This window comes from Tamandua tetradactyla, chromosome 11 (assembly GCF_023851605.1).
Source record: "Tamandua tetradactyla isolate mTamTet1 chromosome 11, mTamTet1.pri, whole genome shotgun sequence".
Lineage (NCBI taxonomy): Eukaryota > Metazoa > Chordata > Mammalia > Pilosa > Myrmecophagidae > Tamandua > Tamandua tetradactyla.
In genome coordinates this window covers 21732948-21750274 of record NC_135337.1, presented here as the reverse complement: position 1 = coordinate 21750274, position 17327 = coordinate 21732948, and the positions used below count along the sequence as shown (strand labels likewise).

Genomic DNA, 17327 nt, shown 5'->3' with positions numbered 1-17327 from the left:
TAATTATTTTTGAACACACAATCAAAATAATGGGAATGAAGTACAGTAAGCTCCATATATTAGCAAGGGTACTCTAGGGAAACAGAATGAACAGGAGATATTTTTAAATATTTTAAAATTTTATAAAAGTGTCTCATGCAACTGTGGAGATGCATAAGTCCAAAGTCTTTAAGCTGAAGCTGACAACTCTGATGCAGGCTTTTAATGAATTCCCCAGGAGGTGTTGGATGCAGAAATAGAGATAAAAGTTCTCTCTTCTGTCTGTTGAAGTCATCACTCTCCTTTTAAAGCCTTGAGCTAATTGGATTAAATGCCCCTCTTTGCAGAAGACATCCCCCTTAGTTGACTGTAGATGTAATCAGTTATTGATGCAATCAATTTACTGATGATTGAAGACCATGAAATGCCTTTACAGTAATGGAGAGGCCAGTGCTTGTTTCACTAGAAAACTGGACACCATTACCTGGTCCAGTTGACACATGAACCTAACCATCATACACCACATTATATTGAACAGTGTCTATGTAGAAAAACAGAAGCTGCTCTATGTAAACTAAATATGAAGGATTTTGATATGGGAATTAGAGACCTCCACAACCATTGGAAGTGTTGGGAAATCAAAGGCCAGGGACATTGTTGTTAATAATCTCAGTTTATATCGCCAAGGTGGTTGGTTCCCCAGAATTTTATTGAAGCTGGTGAATTGGAAGAATCTCCTGGAAGCTCCTACAAGAAATAGCAGCTTGCAGCACTTAAACAAATAATTTTCCAGAAGCCACCACTAGCCATCTCAATTGCCCATAGAATCAAATAGGGTAATTTGCAGGAAATCACCCAGAAGCTGCTGTGAATCTCATGTACACTGTCTGCCCACATATCCAGCTGTAATTTCTGTGGGAGAATAATAGCTTCTCTTCCTATCCTTTCCAGATATCACATAAATGCCTCTTTCACTGGCAAACTATAACTTGGAACCATTGAGGGAAAGGGATTCTGGGAACTATAGTCCTTGGTTTCTTCTCTGAGATTTTTAAAGTTTATTATGTTGCAAGTTTACAGTTCTAAGGCCATGAAGATGTCCAAATTAAAGCAAGGCTATAAAAATGTCCAATCTAAGGAATCCATGAACATGGTATGCCCTTCCATTTATTAGGTCTTCCATGATTTCTTTTAGCAATTTCTCATAGTTTTCTTTGTGTAGGTTTTTTTGTGTCCTTGTTAAATTTATTTCCTAAATATTTTATTCTTTTGGTTGCTATTGTAAATGGAATTTTTTTCTTAAATTCCTCTCAAATTGCTCATCACTAATGTATAGAAACAGTACTGATTTTTTTGTATTTATCTTGTATCCTATCACTTTGCTGTACTCATTTATTAGCTCTAGTAAGTTTGCTGTACATTTTTTGGGGTGAATTTAGGTATATAGTATGTTATCTGTTAACAGTGAGAGTTTTACTTCTTCATTTCCAATTTGGATGCATTTTATTTCTTTTTCTAGTCTGATTTCTCTGGCTAGAACCTCTTCCAACACAATGTTGAATAACAATGCTGACAGTGGGCACCCTAGTCTTGTTCCTGATCTTAGAGGAAAGGCTTTCACTCTTTCTCCATTTAAGGTGATGTTAGCTGTTCTTATCATGTTGAGGAAGTTCCCTTCTATTCCTATCCTTTGAAGTGTTTTCCTCAAGAAAGGATGTTGAATTCTATCAAATGCCTTTTCTGCATCAATTGAGATTATCACTTATTTTTTCACTTTGCCTTATTGATATGGTGTATTACATTAATTGATTTTCTTGTGTTCAACAGCTTTACATACCTGGAATAAATTCTACTTGGTCATAGTGTATAATTCTTTTAATGTGCTGCTGGGTTTGATTTGCAAGTATTTTTTTTTTTTTTGAAGATTTCTGCACCTATATACATTAAACAGCTTGGTCTATAATTTTCTTTTCTTGTAGTATCTTTGTCTGGCTTTGGCATTAGGATGATATTGGCTTCGTGGAATGTGTGGATGATATTGGCTTCGTAGAAGCTTTCCTTCTTCAATTTTTTTGAAGATTTTTAGCAGTATTGGTACTAATTCTTTCTTGAATTCTTGGTAGAATTCACATATGAAACCATCTGGTCCTGGACTTTTCTTTGAGCTTCTTGATGACTGATTCAATCTATTTACTTGTGATTGCTTTGTTGTGGTCATCTATTTCTTTTTGAGTCAATGTTGGTTGTTGATACTTTTCTAGGAAGTTGTCCATTTCATCTACATTGTCTAGTTTGTCAGTATATAGTTGTTCTCAGTATCCTTTCATTACCTCTTTTATTTTTTCAGGGTCACTGGCTATGTCCTCTCTTCCATTTCTGATTTTATTTATTTGAAACCTCTCTCTTTTATCTTTTCAGCCTAGATGAGAGTCCATCAATTTTATTGATTTTCTCAAAGAACGAACTTCTGATTTTGTCCTTTGTTTTCATATTCTCCAATTACATTTATTGCTGCTCTAATATCCATTATTTCTTTCTTTTTATTTGCTTCAGGATTAGTTTGCTGTTCTTCCTTTAGTTCTCCCAGGTGAACAGTTAACTCCTTGATTGTTGCTTTCTTCTTTTTTAATATGGGCATTTAAAGCAATAAATTTCCCTCTCAGCACTGTCTTTGCTGCAACGCATAAGTTTTGATATGATATGTTGTGTTTTCATTTTTATTTGCCTTGAGATATTTACTGATTTCTCTTGTAATTTCTTCCTTGACCCACTGGTTGTTTAAGAGTATATTTTTTAGCCTCCATATATTTGTGATTTCATTCCATTATGATCCATGAAAATGTTTTGTATAATGTCAATCTTCTAAAATTTATTGAGACTTGCTTTTTGACCTAACATGTGGTCTATCCTTGAGAATGATCCATGAGCATTTGGAAAAAATATGTTTCCTTCTGTTGTGGGTTTAATGTTCTGTAAATGCCTGTTAAGTTTAGTTTATTTAACATATTATTCAAAATCTGTTTCCTTATTTATCCTCTGTCTAGATGTTCTATCCATTGATGAAAGCAGGGAATTGAAGTCTCCAGCTATTATGGTAGAGGTATCTACTTCTCCCTCTGGTATTGTCAGTGTTTGCCTCATGTATTTTTGGGCACTCTGGTTTGGTGCATAAATACTTATGATTGTTATATCTTTTTGTTGAATTGTTCCTTTTATCAACACATAGTGTCTTTCTTTGTCTCTTTTAATTGCTTAACATTTGAAGTCTAATTTGTCAGATATTAATATAGATATCCCAGCTTTCTTCTGGTTGTTATTTGAATGAGATATCTTTTTCCAACCTTTCACTTTCAATCTGTCCTTGTACTTGGGTCTAAAATGAGTGTCCTGTAGGCAGCATATGGATGGGTCCTGTTGTTTAATTCATTCTGCTAGTCTGTGTCTTTTGATTCTGGAACTTAACCCAATAGCATTTAATGTCATTACTTTAAAGGCAGTACTTTCTTCTATCATTTTGCCTTTTGGATTTTATTTGCTGTGCTGGTTTGAAAGGAAGTATGCCCCCTAGAAAAGCCATGTTTTAATCAAAATCCCATTTCATAAAGGTAGAATAATCCCTATTCAATACTGCATGTTTGAAACTATAATCAGATCATCTCCCTGGATGATGTGATTTAGTCAAGAGTGGTTGTTAAATTGGATTAGGTGATGACATGTCTCCATCCATTTGGGTAGGTCTTGACTGGCTTATTGGAGTCCTATCAAAGAGGAAACATTTTGGAGAATGGAGATTTGGAGAGAGCAGAACTGAACAACATAGCCACGAGAAGCAGAGTCCACCAGCCAGTGACCTTTGGAGATGAAGAAGAAAAATGACTCCCAGGAAGCCTCAAGAAACTAGAAGCCAGGAGAGAAAGCTAGCATATGATGCTGTGTTTGCCATGTGCCCTTCCAGCTGACAGAGAAGCCCTGGCTGTGTTCACCATGTGTCTTTCCAGATGAGAGAGAAACCCTGAATATCATTGGCCTTCTTGAACCAAGGTATCTTTCTCTGGATGCCTTTGATTGGACATTTCTATAGACTTGTTTTCATTGGACATTTTCTCGGCCTTAGAACTGTGAACTAGCAACTTATTAAATTCCTTTTTTTAAAAGCCATTCTGATTCTGGTATATTGCATTCCAGCAGCTAGCAAACTAGAACAATTGCCGTATCTTTTTTTTTCTTTTTACCTTTACTGATAGTCTTCATTTCTACACTCTTCTCCAGACCTCTCTCTCCTGTCTTTTCTTATCTGCCTGTAGTGTAATGTGTTGATTTGAAGGTATTATGTACCCTAGAAAAGCCATGTTTAAACCCTGATCCTATCTTGGGGGCAGGGGCAACCATTTCTCTTTATCCTAATTCAATATTGTTGGACAGAAAATTTTAATTGCATTATCATTGCAGAGGTGTGATATACCCAACTGTGGGTGCAACCTTTGATTAAATGGAGATGTGATTCTATCCATTCAAGGTGAGTCTTGATTAATTTACTGGAGTCCTTTAAACGTGGAAACATTTTTGAGAGAGCTCAGAAGAAAGGCACTCATGTTTGGAAATGCTTGGAGCCCAGAAGAAGTCACCATATGCTTCCCCATGAGATGTTAAGCAAGCCAGAATCTGCAGAGAGCCAAGGGAAGCAAACAGGTAAAAGCAGCCCCAGAGAAGCAAGGTGAGTAACCCCACAGGAACAGAGGCTGGAAGCTGTTTGAAACCAAAAGCCAAAGACCCAAGCAGATGCCAACCATCTGCCTTCCTAGCTGATAGAGTTGTTCAGATCCATCAGCCTCTCTCGAATTAAAGTATCTTTCCCTAGATGCCTAAGTTTGGACATTTTTATAGGCATAGTAAACTTGTAACTTATTAAATTTTCTTTTTTAAAAGCTGTCCCATTTCTGGTATAGCTTAGCAAGTTAATACATGCCTCATTTAGTATTTCTTGTAGAGCAGGTATCTTAGTCACAAACTCTCTCAGTGGCTGCTTGTCTGAAAATATTTTAAACTCCTTCTTGTTTTTTTTTTTTTTTTTTTTTGGCTTGTTTGTTTGTTTTTTGGTGCATGGTCTGAGGATCAAACCTGGGTGTCCAGCATGAAAGGCAAGCATTCTACCACTAAGCCACCTGCACACATTCCCCATCATTTTTGTTTGTTTTTTGCCTGGGCAGGCACCAGGAATCAAATGCAAGTCTCCATCCTGGCAGGCAAGAATTCTGCCACTGAACCACCATCACACTGCCCTTCCCCATAATTTTTGAAGTACAGTTTTTGCTGTGTATAGAATTCTTGGTTGGCAGCTTTTCTCTTTCAGAATCTTAAATATATTATACCACTGCCTTTTTGCCTCCACGGTTTCTTCTGGGAAATCCACACATAGTCTTATGAGCATCCTTTGTATGTGGTGGATTGCTTTTTCTTTTGCTGCTTTTAGAGTTCTCTCTTTGTCTTTGACATTTAAAAATCTAAATTACTAATTGTTTTGGAGTAGGTCTATTTGGGTCAATTCTGTTTGAGTTATGCTGCATTTTGGGTATCTGTAATTTCATGTGTTTCATAAGAGGCAGAAAATTTTCAGTGATTATTTCCTCCATTAGTCTTTCTGCCCCTTTTTCCTTCTCTGACACCCATAACACATATATGAGTGCACTTCATGTTGTCATTCAATTCCCTGAGACCTTACCTGTATTTTTCCATTGTTCTCCCTGTCTTTTCTTTTGTGTATAGGATTTCAGTTGTCTTGTCCTCTATTCACTAATCCTTTCTTCTGCCTCTTCAAATCTGCTGTTGTAGATCTCCATTGCTTTTCATCTCTTCTATTGTGTCATTCATTTCCTTAAGTTCTTTCTCCAAACTTTTGAGTTTTTCTTTATGTTTGCCCAATGTCTTCTTTATGTCCTTCATCTCTTTCGCCATATCTTCCCTCAACTCTATTTGATTTTTGATACGATTTTACATGTCTGTTCAAACATCTTTAATTACTTGTTTCAACTCCCGTATCTCATTTGAAATGATATTGGTTGTTCCTTTGACTGGGCATTATCTTCTGCTTTCCTAATATGACTCATTATTATTATTATTATTTTGCTTGAATCTAGGCATTTGATTTCCTCAAGTAGTTTTTCTGAAAGTTGTTTTCACTCTTTTACCTAGGGTCTCCTTATTGGTTGGCTTTGTTCTCTCTCTGTTGTTGGCATTGCTCAATCTAGTATAGACCTCTAGCATAGCTTCTGCTTAACTGATCAGAATTTTTCAGCTCTTGTTTTTCTGGTTCTTGCCCTGCTCATGTGGAACCTTTTTTATTTAAGAAGGCTCTCCTCAGATATGATCAACCCCAGCCAGATTTTCCCAGACCAAACAGGCCTCTAAGGAAGAGAGAGTAGTCAGTATTAAGTTCCCCTGAGGGTGAGATCCAGCAAGTTGGTCAGACTTTCCTATGAAGCCTCTTGATTCTGTGTTTTTCCTATCCTACCCAGCATGTGACACTTATCTTCCCGCAGCTTCCCGCAAGTGTAAAGTGATGCAGCTCCTTTAATTTCAGCAGCCTCTCCCTGCATGGTTGAGACAGAGGCTGAGGTAGAGAGCAGGCTTAGGTTACTTCTGTTTTCCAGCCCCAGGGCCCTGATTTCCCTGAAGGAGATCCTGTCACTTGATCTGGGCTCTGCCCCTTTTCTTGGGGAAGGTACGCCCTTTAGGGAATTTTCTCCATTCACCTGAACATTTACTTTGTTACTCAGACATGCCTTAATTCTGCCCTTGCCTGGGGCAGTGTTGAAGCCTGAGAGTACTCACAATTCTATCTAATGAGTTGTTAATAAGTAAAAAAGAGAAAAAAAGCCTTTTCAGAATGGAGCCCCTGCTCCCCTTGTTTGTCAATCAAGAGGTGGAGTTAGTGCATGGCTCTATGTGCCCCTTTTCTTGGGGTCCAGCCCTTTTCCAGTATTTTGTGCTGTCTACCTCAAAAGCCTCTTTTTTTTTTTTTTTTGATGAGTCCAGCCCCCCTGTCTGTGGGGGCAAAAACTCCTGATTCCTTTAGTATTTTCTCCAGGTTTATCTGTGCTCATGGCCAGTTTCCAGCAGTCCAAATTTGTTAAATAATTCTGTGATTGGAGCTTGGTTGAGCTATTTTTCTAACTACATAGTAGAGTCTGTTTCTTTTCCCCTCAGGGGACCAGGTTGCCATGCCCACGGGGAATGGGTGCCAACCTCAGTGGCTTGGGACACTTACAATTTTGTGTGGGATCTCAGCCATTCCATCCATTCCATGTATGATGTGTGTCCAGCCCCTGATCTCCCTGCAGCAGTTGTTTCATACAGTTCTGGTTATTTAATTAGCTGCCCTAGAGGATGAACTAAATTCCACACCTCACTACACTGCCATCTTTCCCCACAACATGAATCCCTCTACTTCTTCTTGAGTCAGTGTAGCTCATTTGTGTTTTCCTAAGAATTTGTCTACTTCATCTAGGTTATCTAATTTATTGGCATATAATTGTTTATAATACTTTCTTATAGTCCTTTTTATTTCACCAGGTCACTAGTAATGTCCTCCTTTTCATCTTTGATGGTTCATTATTTGTATCTTCTCTCTTTTTTCTTTGTCAGTCCAGCTAAAAGTTTGTCAATTTTACTGATGTTTTCAAAGAACCAACTTTTGGTTTTGTTTATTCTCTCTATTGCTTTAATTTTTTTTCAATTTTATTTATTTCCACTCTAATCTTTGTTGTTTCCTTCCTTTTGCTCCTTTCAGGTTTAGTTTGCCCTTTTCTTTTTTTTAGTTCTTCCCATTGAGGGTTGTTCTCTGATCTGAAGACTTTCTTCTCTTTTAATATAACCATATAAACCTTTATATTCCCCTCTTAGCAGTGTCTTCACTGCATCCTATACATTTTTTATGTTGTATTTTCATTTTCATTTGCCTCAAGATATTTCTTTGTTTTGCTTGTGATTTCTTCTCTAACCAATTGATTATTTAAGAATATGTTGTTTAATTTCAACATATTTGTGAATTTTCTATTTCTCCTTTTGTTATTGATTTCTATGTTCATTCCATTGTGGTTTGAAAATGTATATTGTATAATTTATGTATTTTTGAATTTATCGAGAATTGTTTTGTGACCTAACGTATGATCTAACCTGAAGAGTGATCCATGTGCACTCAAGAAGAATGTATGTTTCTGTTTTTGTTTGGTGCAGTGTTTTATATGTGTCTGTTAGTGCTAGTTGGTTTCATGTCTTTCAATTCCTGTACTTCCTTATTGATCTTATGACTAGGAGTTCTATCTATTATTGAAAATGATGTTTTAAAGTTTCCTACCATTAATGTAGAACTTTCAATTTCTCCCTTCAAATCTGTCAGTATTTGCTTCATATATTTTGGGGTGCTGATGTTAGGTGCATATATATTTATAATTGCTACATCTTCTTGTTGAATTGTCCCCTTTATTAGTGTGTAATGGCTATCTTTGTCCTTAACTGTTTTTTTACTTAAAGTCTATTTTATTAGATAGTCACCCCAGTTCTCTTTTAGTTACTATTTGTATGTTATATATTTTTCCATCCTTTCACCATCAACCTACTTGTATGTTTGTCTTTAAGGTCAGTTTCTTGTATAGAGCATATAATTGGACCCTGCTTTTTAATCTATTCTGCCAATCTCTGTCTTTCAACTGGAGAATTTAATCCATTTATATTTAAAGTCACTACTGATAATACGATTGAGCCTTTGTAAGTTTTATACTTTTTTTAATCCCTCACTTCTATTAAAGCCTACTTTTATGTATTTCCTTTTTAGTGTTGTACCATATTGAGTGACTTCTTGTTTCTATCTGGACACATTTTAAATTTATTTTTCTTGTGGTTAACATGGGGTTAAAATCTAACATCCTAAATATATAACAATCATATTTCATTTGATACCAACTTAACTTCAATAGCATGCACATATCTATTTTATATAATCCTATGTCCCCCCACCATTTTTTTCTACTTGTTACCACTTATCTCTATGTACATTGGATGCCAAAACCATAGATGTACAATTAATTTTTATGCGTTTACATTTTAGCACCAGTAGGAAGTAAGAAGTTGAGTTTCACAGCAAACAGTGCAATACGATAGTATTGGCATTTATAATTACCCAAATGGTTACCTTTACTGCAGGACTTTATTCTTTTATGCTGTTTTGAACCACTTTTTATTATCCCTTCTTTTCGGTTTGAAGAATTCCCTTTAGCATTGTTTGTAGGGTAGGTCTAATGGTGATGAATTACTTCAGCTTTTGTTTATCTGAGTGTCTTAGTCTACCCCTTATTTTTGAAAATCATCTCACTGGATATAAAGTTCTTGACTGGCAGTTGTTTTCCTTCAGCATTTTAAGTTTTTCAACCCACAGCCTTCTTACCTCCATGGTTTCTGATGAGAAATCAGTACTCAAACTAATTGGGACTCCCTTGTACATATGGGTTGCTTTTTTCTTACAGCTTTCAGAACTCTCTCCTTGTCCTTTCCAATTGATGGTATAATCAATATATGGCAGGGTATATTTTTCTTCCTGTTTATCTTGTTTGGGCTTTTCTGAGCTTTTTATATGCACATATCCACATCTTTTGCTAAATTTTGAAAGTTTTCTGTCATTATTTTTTGACTATTCCTTCTGCCCCTTTCTTTCTTTCTTCTTCTGGGACTCACATAATGTGTATATTGGTGTGTTTAATGGTGTCTCATAGCTGTCTTTGATTATTTTCACTTTTAATAATTACTTTTTATTTCTGCTTCTCAGCCTGGCTCATTTCAAGCATCTTGTCTTCAAGTTCACTTATTATTTCTTCTGCTAGCTCCATTGTGCTCCTGAAACCCTCCTGGGCATTTTTCATCTCAGTTGTGGCCTTCAACTCTAGTAGTTCTTTGTCTTCTTTTTAAAATTTTTGTCTTTTTACTCGGACACTCATTTTGTTCATTCACTGTTTTCCTGATAGCTTTTAGTTCTTTCTTTTTACTTTTCTTCGTGCCCTTGAGCATTTTTAAGATCATTATTTTTAAGATTTTGCTCAGTATGTTCACATTTTCATCTTCTTCACTTCTGTTTTCTGTAATTTAACTTCTTTCTTTGGATGGGCTATCATTTCCTATTTCTTTGTCTTGTACTATTTTGTTGCACACTGTGCATTTTAATATTTTAAAATGTTAACACTGGGATTTACTTCCTAAAATGACCGGTTCTTGATTTTGTAACCAGTCGGTAATAAGACAGAGATTTTTCTAATCTTCAGTCCTCCTATCAGGGAGGTCTGCTCAAAGTGAGTGCACTGTATAGAGTTTGGGGCCTGTATCTTGTCCTAGCTTTTGCTTGTTTGTTGTTTTGAAATCCCCTCATTTAAAGTAGTTTAGTCATCCTTTCTGTTTCTCAGGAGACAGATCTCCATTTCCTGGGTGTTTGAAGCTGGAAAACTTTTCCCACAGATCCTCTGCCTCTATACTTTATTTCACTCCTCTCAAGTTACCTTTGCCTGGAAGGCAAATTCTGGGAGAAAGTCATCCTGGAAGAACTTTCCCTAGTCTTTCCCAGCCAAAACAGGGCCAAGGACTAACAAAGGACACAGACTAGCTCCAAGCACTCTAGGTAGGGGATCAGGAAGGGCACCAAAAGCTTCTCCAAAGGCTTCTTAAAGCTGGCCTTTCCTGGCCTTCCCAGAAAATTCAGCCCTTTAGGTAACTGTCCCCCTTAGCCCTGAAGAAGTACTGCATCTCTACATCTCTGCCTCCTCTGCCTTTGCTGTGAAGGATTGAAACAATGGCTGCCATCACCTTTGTCCAGGGTGGGCTGATGCAATATCTGCCCTTAAAACTGGGTCCCCAGCAATCCAAATTCACTAATCAAAAGTCGTGATCAGACTCCTGGGAAGATCGCCAGATAGAGTAGCTTGAGATCAGCCCTGCTCCACAGAAAAGTTAGAGTAGGGACAGGAGGCAGTGATTCTGGGAGTGCAGCTGACTTGGGAGTGCCTTCTGCACCATATGGGGCAGCCCTGGCTGCAGAAGCTGAGGAACTGAGAGGCAAAGGGCTGAAGCCTGGTGCAGGGCACAGAGCCTGCAGGAGTACGCAGATGGGAGTCAGGGACTTGGAAGTAAGCCAGGCTGTGTTCCATGGTTGCACTACCCTCACTATTGCAACCCCGTGATCAGTGACTCACCCCACACCCCACGCACCCAAACCCCCATCATCCATTCCCATTCTCCATGCTCCAGGCATCCCCAACCCACCAGCCCCCAATGCACATACCTGTCCCACACCCTCACCCTAAGTGCAGCCCAACCCACCTCTCCTGCACACTTCCTGAGCACTACCTCCCCTCCCTGTTCCCTGCAGACTGTTGCCAGCGCATAAAGGCTGCAGACACTAACCTCCATACCTAGGCTACTCTTTCCCCCAGCCCACAGAGTGGCACAGCCTCACCCTGCTCCCTCCTGAGTTCAGCACATCAGTTTATGGCACTCCTAGCCCCATGCATGCACACAGACTCCCCATCACATCATTCAGCTCTGGTAACCACACTTTACAGCCGTCCTAGAACTGCACATGCGCATGGCCCTCAGCCACACTTCCCAGCTCTGAGAAAGTGCTGAACTGCACAGCCAGGTCACACCTGCCCCAGTCCATGAAAGCATAATGTCAACCTGCTGCCACAGTTCTACACATGTGCACAAAGGGCCCCGTGCCTTAGGCCAGCACATACCAGGGTTACGACCCCAGACTGGTGCACCTTCACAACTACACCCTCTCTGGCCGCTGGGTGCCTATATTCATGAGCATCAGCATTACTTCCCCAACCTGCACCTATACCTCCCCTGAAACAAATCACCACATTGAGTGCCCCACCCTGTACCCTGCTCCCTACTGTACAACCATCCCACAAACACAAGGCCTTAGAGTACCGAAAGAAATCAACTCCCAAAGTAATTCAATCAAGATACTTACATACCATGAAGACAGCAGACATTCACTAAGCATATCACAATGCAGACAGATAGAGCCCAGGCAAAGGAGACAAAGATGTTGGAACAACTAATCAAAGATGTTCTTGTGACTCTACTTAGAAAATTAAGTATGATAACAAATGACATAAAGGGAATCAAGAAGACAGTAGAAGAGCATAAAGAGAAATTTGAAAGAATAAACAGAAAAATAGCTAGATAAGGATGCCCACTGTCACCACTATTATTCAACATTGTGCTAGAAATTCTAGCTAGAACAATCAGGCAGGACAAAGAAAGAAAAGGCATATAGATTGGAAAGGAAGAAGTAAAACCCTCATTATTTGCAAATGATCTGATACTATATTGGAAGATCCTGAGAAATCTATGGCAACGTTACCTGAGCTAATAAATGAATTCAGCAAGGTGGCAGGATATAAAATTAATGTGCAAAAATCAGTAACATTTTTATACACAAGCAACGACCTAGCAGAGGAGTCAGTTAAGGGAAAAATTCCATTCAAAATAACAACTAAAAGAATCAAATACTTAGTAATGAACTTAACTAGGGATGTAAAGGACTTGTACACAGAAAACTACATAACATTGCTGAAAGAAATCAAAGGTGACCTAAACAGGTAGAAAGACATTCCCTGCTCATGGACAAGAAGGCTAAATATAGTTGAGATGTCAATTCTCTGCAAATTGGTCTACAGATTCAACACAGTACCAATGAAAATTCCAACAACCTACTTTGAAGATTTGGAAAAGCTAATTACCAACTTCATATGGAAGGGAAAGAGACCCCAAATAGCTAAAAGCATCTTAAAAAAGAAGAACAAAATGGAAGAATGAACACTCCCTGACTTTAAAACCTATTGTAAAGCCATAGTGGTCAAAACAGCATAATACTGGCATAAAAATAGAAGCATTGACCAATGGAATTTAATTGAGAATGCAGAAATAGACCACTAAATCTACGGCAAATTAATTTTTTTGACAAGGCCCCCAAATCCTCTGAACTGGGACAAAATAGTCTTTTCAATAATTGGGCGTGGAAGAAATGATATCAGTAGCCAAGAGAATGAAAGAGGACTCCTATCTTACACCCTACAGAAAAATTAACTCAAAGTGGATCTAACACCTAAATATAAGAACTAGCACCATAAAGCTTCTAGAAGAAAATGTAGGGAAACATCTTCAAGACTTTGTGATAGGAAGTAGCTTCCTAAACTTTACACCTAAAGCACAAGCAACAAAAGAAAAAATAGATGAATGGAAACTCCTCAAAATCAAATGCTTCTGCACTTCAGAAGACTTTGTCAAAAAGGTGAAGAGGCAGCCAACTGAATGGGAGAAAATATTCAGAAATCACATATCGAACAACCTAATTATAAAATGGGTAAAGACATAATAGGCACTTTTCTGAAGAGCAAATACAGGTGGCTCAAAGCACATGAAGAGATGCTCATTTTCATTCGATATAAGGGAAATGCAGACTACAACGAGATACCACCTCACACCTATAAGAATGCTGCTATTAAACAAACAGGAAACTATAAATGTTGGAGAGGATATGAGGAAACTGGGAAACTTATGCTCTGCTGGTGGGAATGTATAATGGTGCAGCTACTACAGAAGACTGCTTGGCGGTTTCTTAGGAAACTAAATATTGAGTTGCCCTATGACCCAGCAATAGTACTACTTGGCATATAACCAGAAAAGCTGAAACCAATGACACAAACAGACATTTGCACACCAATGTTCATAGCAGCATTATTCACAATCATCAGAAAATGGAAACAAACTAAATGCCCATCAACAGCCAAGTGCATCAACAAAATGTGGAATATACATACGATGGAATATTATGCAGCAGTTAAGACAAAATGATGCCCTGAAGCACATCACAAGATGGATGAGACTTGAGGACATAATGCTAAGTGAAAGTAGCCAGACACAAAAGGATAGATACTGTATGATCCCACTTTTATGATGAGCATAAAGGTATAATCAGAGGCTTATAATACAGAATATAGGGGACTTAGAGATACATAGAAGCTAGAGATGAGTGAACCGTTAGCTAATGAGGTTGAACTCCAATGTAAGGGAATATATAGGAGTGAGTATGGTTCTCTAGTGGGTCTATAAGTAATATTGCCATATGGAAGATGAACAAGATTGAAAGGGGAAGTAAAGACTTAAGTGTCCCACGGATAAACACTCGAAATATGAATTAGTTCTCACAAGAACTACTTCAAAGACATGATTCTTGTACAGAGAGTGTTTAAGTCCAGGGTATAAGGGAAAACTGTTATTGCATGCTATGAGCTATGCTCAAAAGGAAATCATCATCTCTACCATAGCAACAGCAGAGGTAAATAATGGGGGGGGAGGGAAAAGAGTTAAGAGGAGAATTAGACTTCCTATTTGGTGAAGCTGTGTTTATTTGTTTTCTTTCTTTTAAGAGCAATGAAATTATCTTAAATTGAGAATGTTGATGGACTATGGACTTGGGCCCTCTATATGATGCCCGATGAATGCAGGTGGCTGAAGGATGCACTGATGGAGAAGTAGATTGGTGAATGATGGTGTATACTTATGAATGAAGGCTGTGCTGCTACAAAAAGGAACAAAGTCATGAGGCAGGCAACGATGTGAATGAACATGTGGGACAGTTGGTGAGACAAAATAAACCAGAAACAAAAGAAGAAGAATGGTGTGGTCACCTTTAGAAAATGCTTATAAGAAAACAGGAGCCTGGATTGTAAGCTTTTAGAGCAGACACATTAAGTCCTGAGTGATTAGTATTTCTGGATTTTGAAAGGCTATTTTCAAAATATATAACCTAATATTTAGAGATAGGAACAAAGCCAAACAGGGGTTAAAACAATTCAGGACATAAGGGTAAGGAAGACCGTGTCTATATTTTAGAACTACACGTATTCTTTGAGACCAATGGAAGAAAGGTTTATTTGGTCTAGAACTGAATTCTTCTGTAGTGCATAATCTAATTCAACCTGTCTTTATAGCTCATTTGAACAAGTGAAAAACAGGGAGCACAGAATAAGAGAGAGGTCCATTAATCCTGTATAGATTATTGTAATGCCTGCATGCATCCTAGAGTATATTAACCAGATAATCAAAAAGTATTGGCAAAGTCCCCTGAGGGATGGGAGAAAGAATATGGAACTATTAAATCTTACCATCAGGAAATCCTCCGATACTGGGTCAAACTTTAGGGACACCCAAATCAATAGGCCATATGCTCGATCATGAGGCTTACTCTTGTGAAGCTTACATAGGTAGCAAAGAAACTTGTACTAACTATAGGCATGCCTAATCATTACTTCTGGGGGACCTCTTTTGCTCAGACATGGCCTTAGTCTCTCAAAGTCCCCCCCCCCCAACATGGGACATGACATCCTGGGGTGAAGGTCTCCCTGGCAACATGGGTGATGACCCCCAGGAATGAATCCAGACCTGGCACTGTGGGATCAACAATTCCATCTTGACCAAAAGGGGAAAGGAAGTGTAATCAATAAAATATCAGTGGGAGAGAGAGTTCAAATAGAGTTGAGAGACTACTCTGGGATAGCTTTTATGCAAGCTTCAACTAGACCTTGCTACCTATCATAAATTGCCAAACCCCACGGGACCATTCCAGCCAATCCTAAAGAACACCTAGAGCAATTTATAAAATTCCACAAGGGTTCCATGCACTAGAGTAACTTTAGAGAAACCTACAATCTCCAGATGGGTCCCTTTTCCAGATAAGTCCTGAAACCTAGCCCAGCCTCTTCAGAACATGAGATAGTTCCATCTCCTTACCCCATATTAGTGACAGACCCTTCCAATATGAAAAATTTAGAATTGCCATAGCCTAACATCCCTAAAGAGAAGGATGAAAAGATCAAAGGTGATGGTGGAATTATACATAGAAGATAGGACTTAACAATTTAATGAATATGAATGCTGAATCATTAAATTGATATCTCTTTTAGTCTCCAGTATTTTAGAGCAGCTAGAAGTAAAAACCTAAAATTGTGAAGTTGCAATCCATGTCAAACTCTGAAATATGTTCTATAACTAATTGTGGTGATGCGCTTTGAAATTTATAGCTTTTTAATATATATGCTATTTTTCACAATAAAAAATGAAAAAAGTCTATTGTGATGATAAAAAAATATTTAAGCCCTCTCACCTCCTATATTCTGGAGCAGCTAGAAGGAAAAATATGAGAGGATCGTATGGTAGCCCCACGACAAACTCTGGGATCAGCCCTGTAACTACTTGTTGAAGAGTGCTTTGAAAACTGTTGCATTTTTATTTCTTTGTTTTGTATATATGTTATACCATACAATAAAAAAAGTTAAAAAAAAAAAAGTCGTGAACAGTATTGGCCATGCCCACCTATGTTCTTGAGGGAAGAGGATTTTTATATCTCTGCTATCAGTAAGCCTGCCAGGGGCTGGACTCCCTGGTAGCCTGTGGAGTAGGGATGCTGGTAATCACCATGAGAGAGCAACTTATAGTTCTTTACTGTAATTTATCAGCCTCTTCTTCCTGCTCTTTCCTAGAACTTCTGCAATGTTATTCTGGCCTCTAGAGTTTCAAAATAGCTGTTTCAGACAATACTTGCATATTGAATAGTTGTTTTGGTACAAGGACTGAATTATGGAGTTCCCTACTGTGCTGGTTTGAAAATATTATGTGCCCCAGAAAAGCCATGTTTTAATCCTTATTCAATCTTGCAGAGGCAGCCATTTCATTTAATTCTGATTCAATAATGTAGGTTGGAATCTTCTGATTAGTATATCTCCATGGAGATGTGACACGCCCAATTGTGTGCATTGGCTTTGATTAGATGGAGATGTGACTCTACCCATTCCAGGTGCGTCTTGATTAGTTTACTGGAGTCATTTAAAAGAGGAAGCATTTTGGAGAGAGAATCAGAGATGACAGATATCTCAGAGCTGATAGAAACTTCACAGCAGATCTGATACAGGTGCAGACATGTGGAGAACAGAGACACGGATGTTTGGAGATGCTTGGAGCTCAGCAGTCGTTGCCATGAGGTGTTAAGCAAGCCGGAACCTGAGACAGCCAAGGGAAGCTAAGAGATGAAAGTCAACCCTGGAGAAGCGAAATGAGGAACCCCTACAGGAACAGGGGCTGAAAGCAGCACATCCTAGGAGCAAGGGAGCAGTAGATGCCAGCCATGTGACTACCCAGCTGACAAAGTTGATCCTGGCCCATCGGTCTTTCTTGAGTGATGGTAACCTCTTGTTGGTGCCTTAACTTGAACACTGTCACTTCCTTAGAACTGTAAATTTCCA

The 17327-nt window shown here is 38.3% G+C and overlaps 1 long non-coding RNA gene across 2 annotated transcripts in view; it reads left to right on the top strand.

The window, feature by feature from the left end:
• LOC143649422 (uncharacterized) overlaps positions 1-16319 on the top strand; it is a 141603-nt gene extending 125284 nt beyond the window's left edge. For both annotated transcript variants that reach the window (XR_013158988.1, XR_013158987.1), the window contains 3 exons: positions 3715-4020; positions 4496-4693; positions 14457-16319. This is a non-coding gene — a long non-coding RNA (uncharacterized LOC143649422). The remainder of the gene's footprint in view (positions 1-3714; positions 4021-4495; positions 4694-14456) is intronic.
• Positions 16320-17327: the final 1008 nt, after the last annotated feature.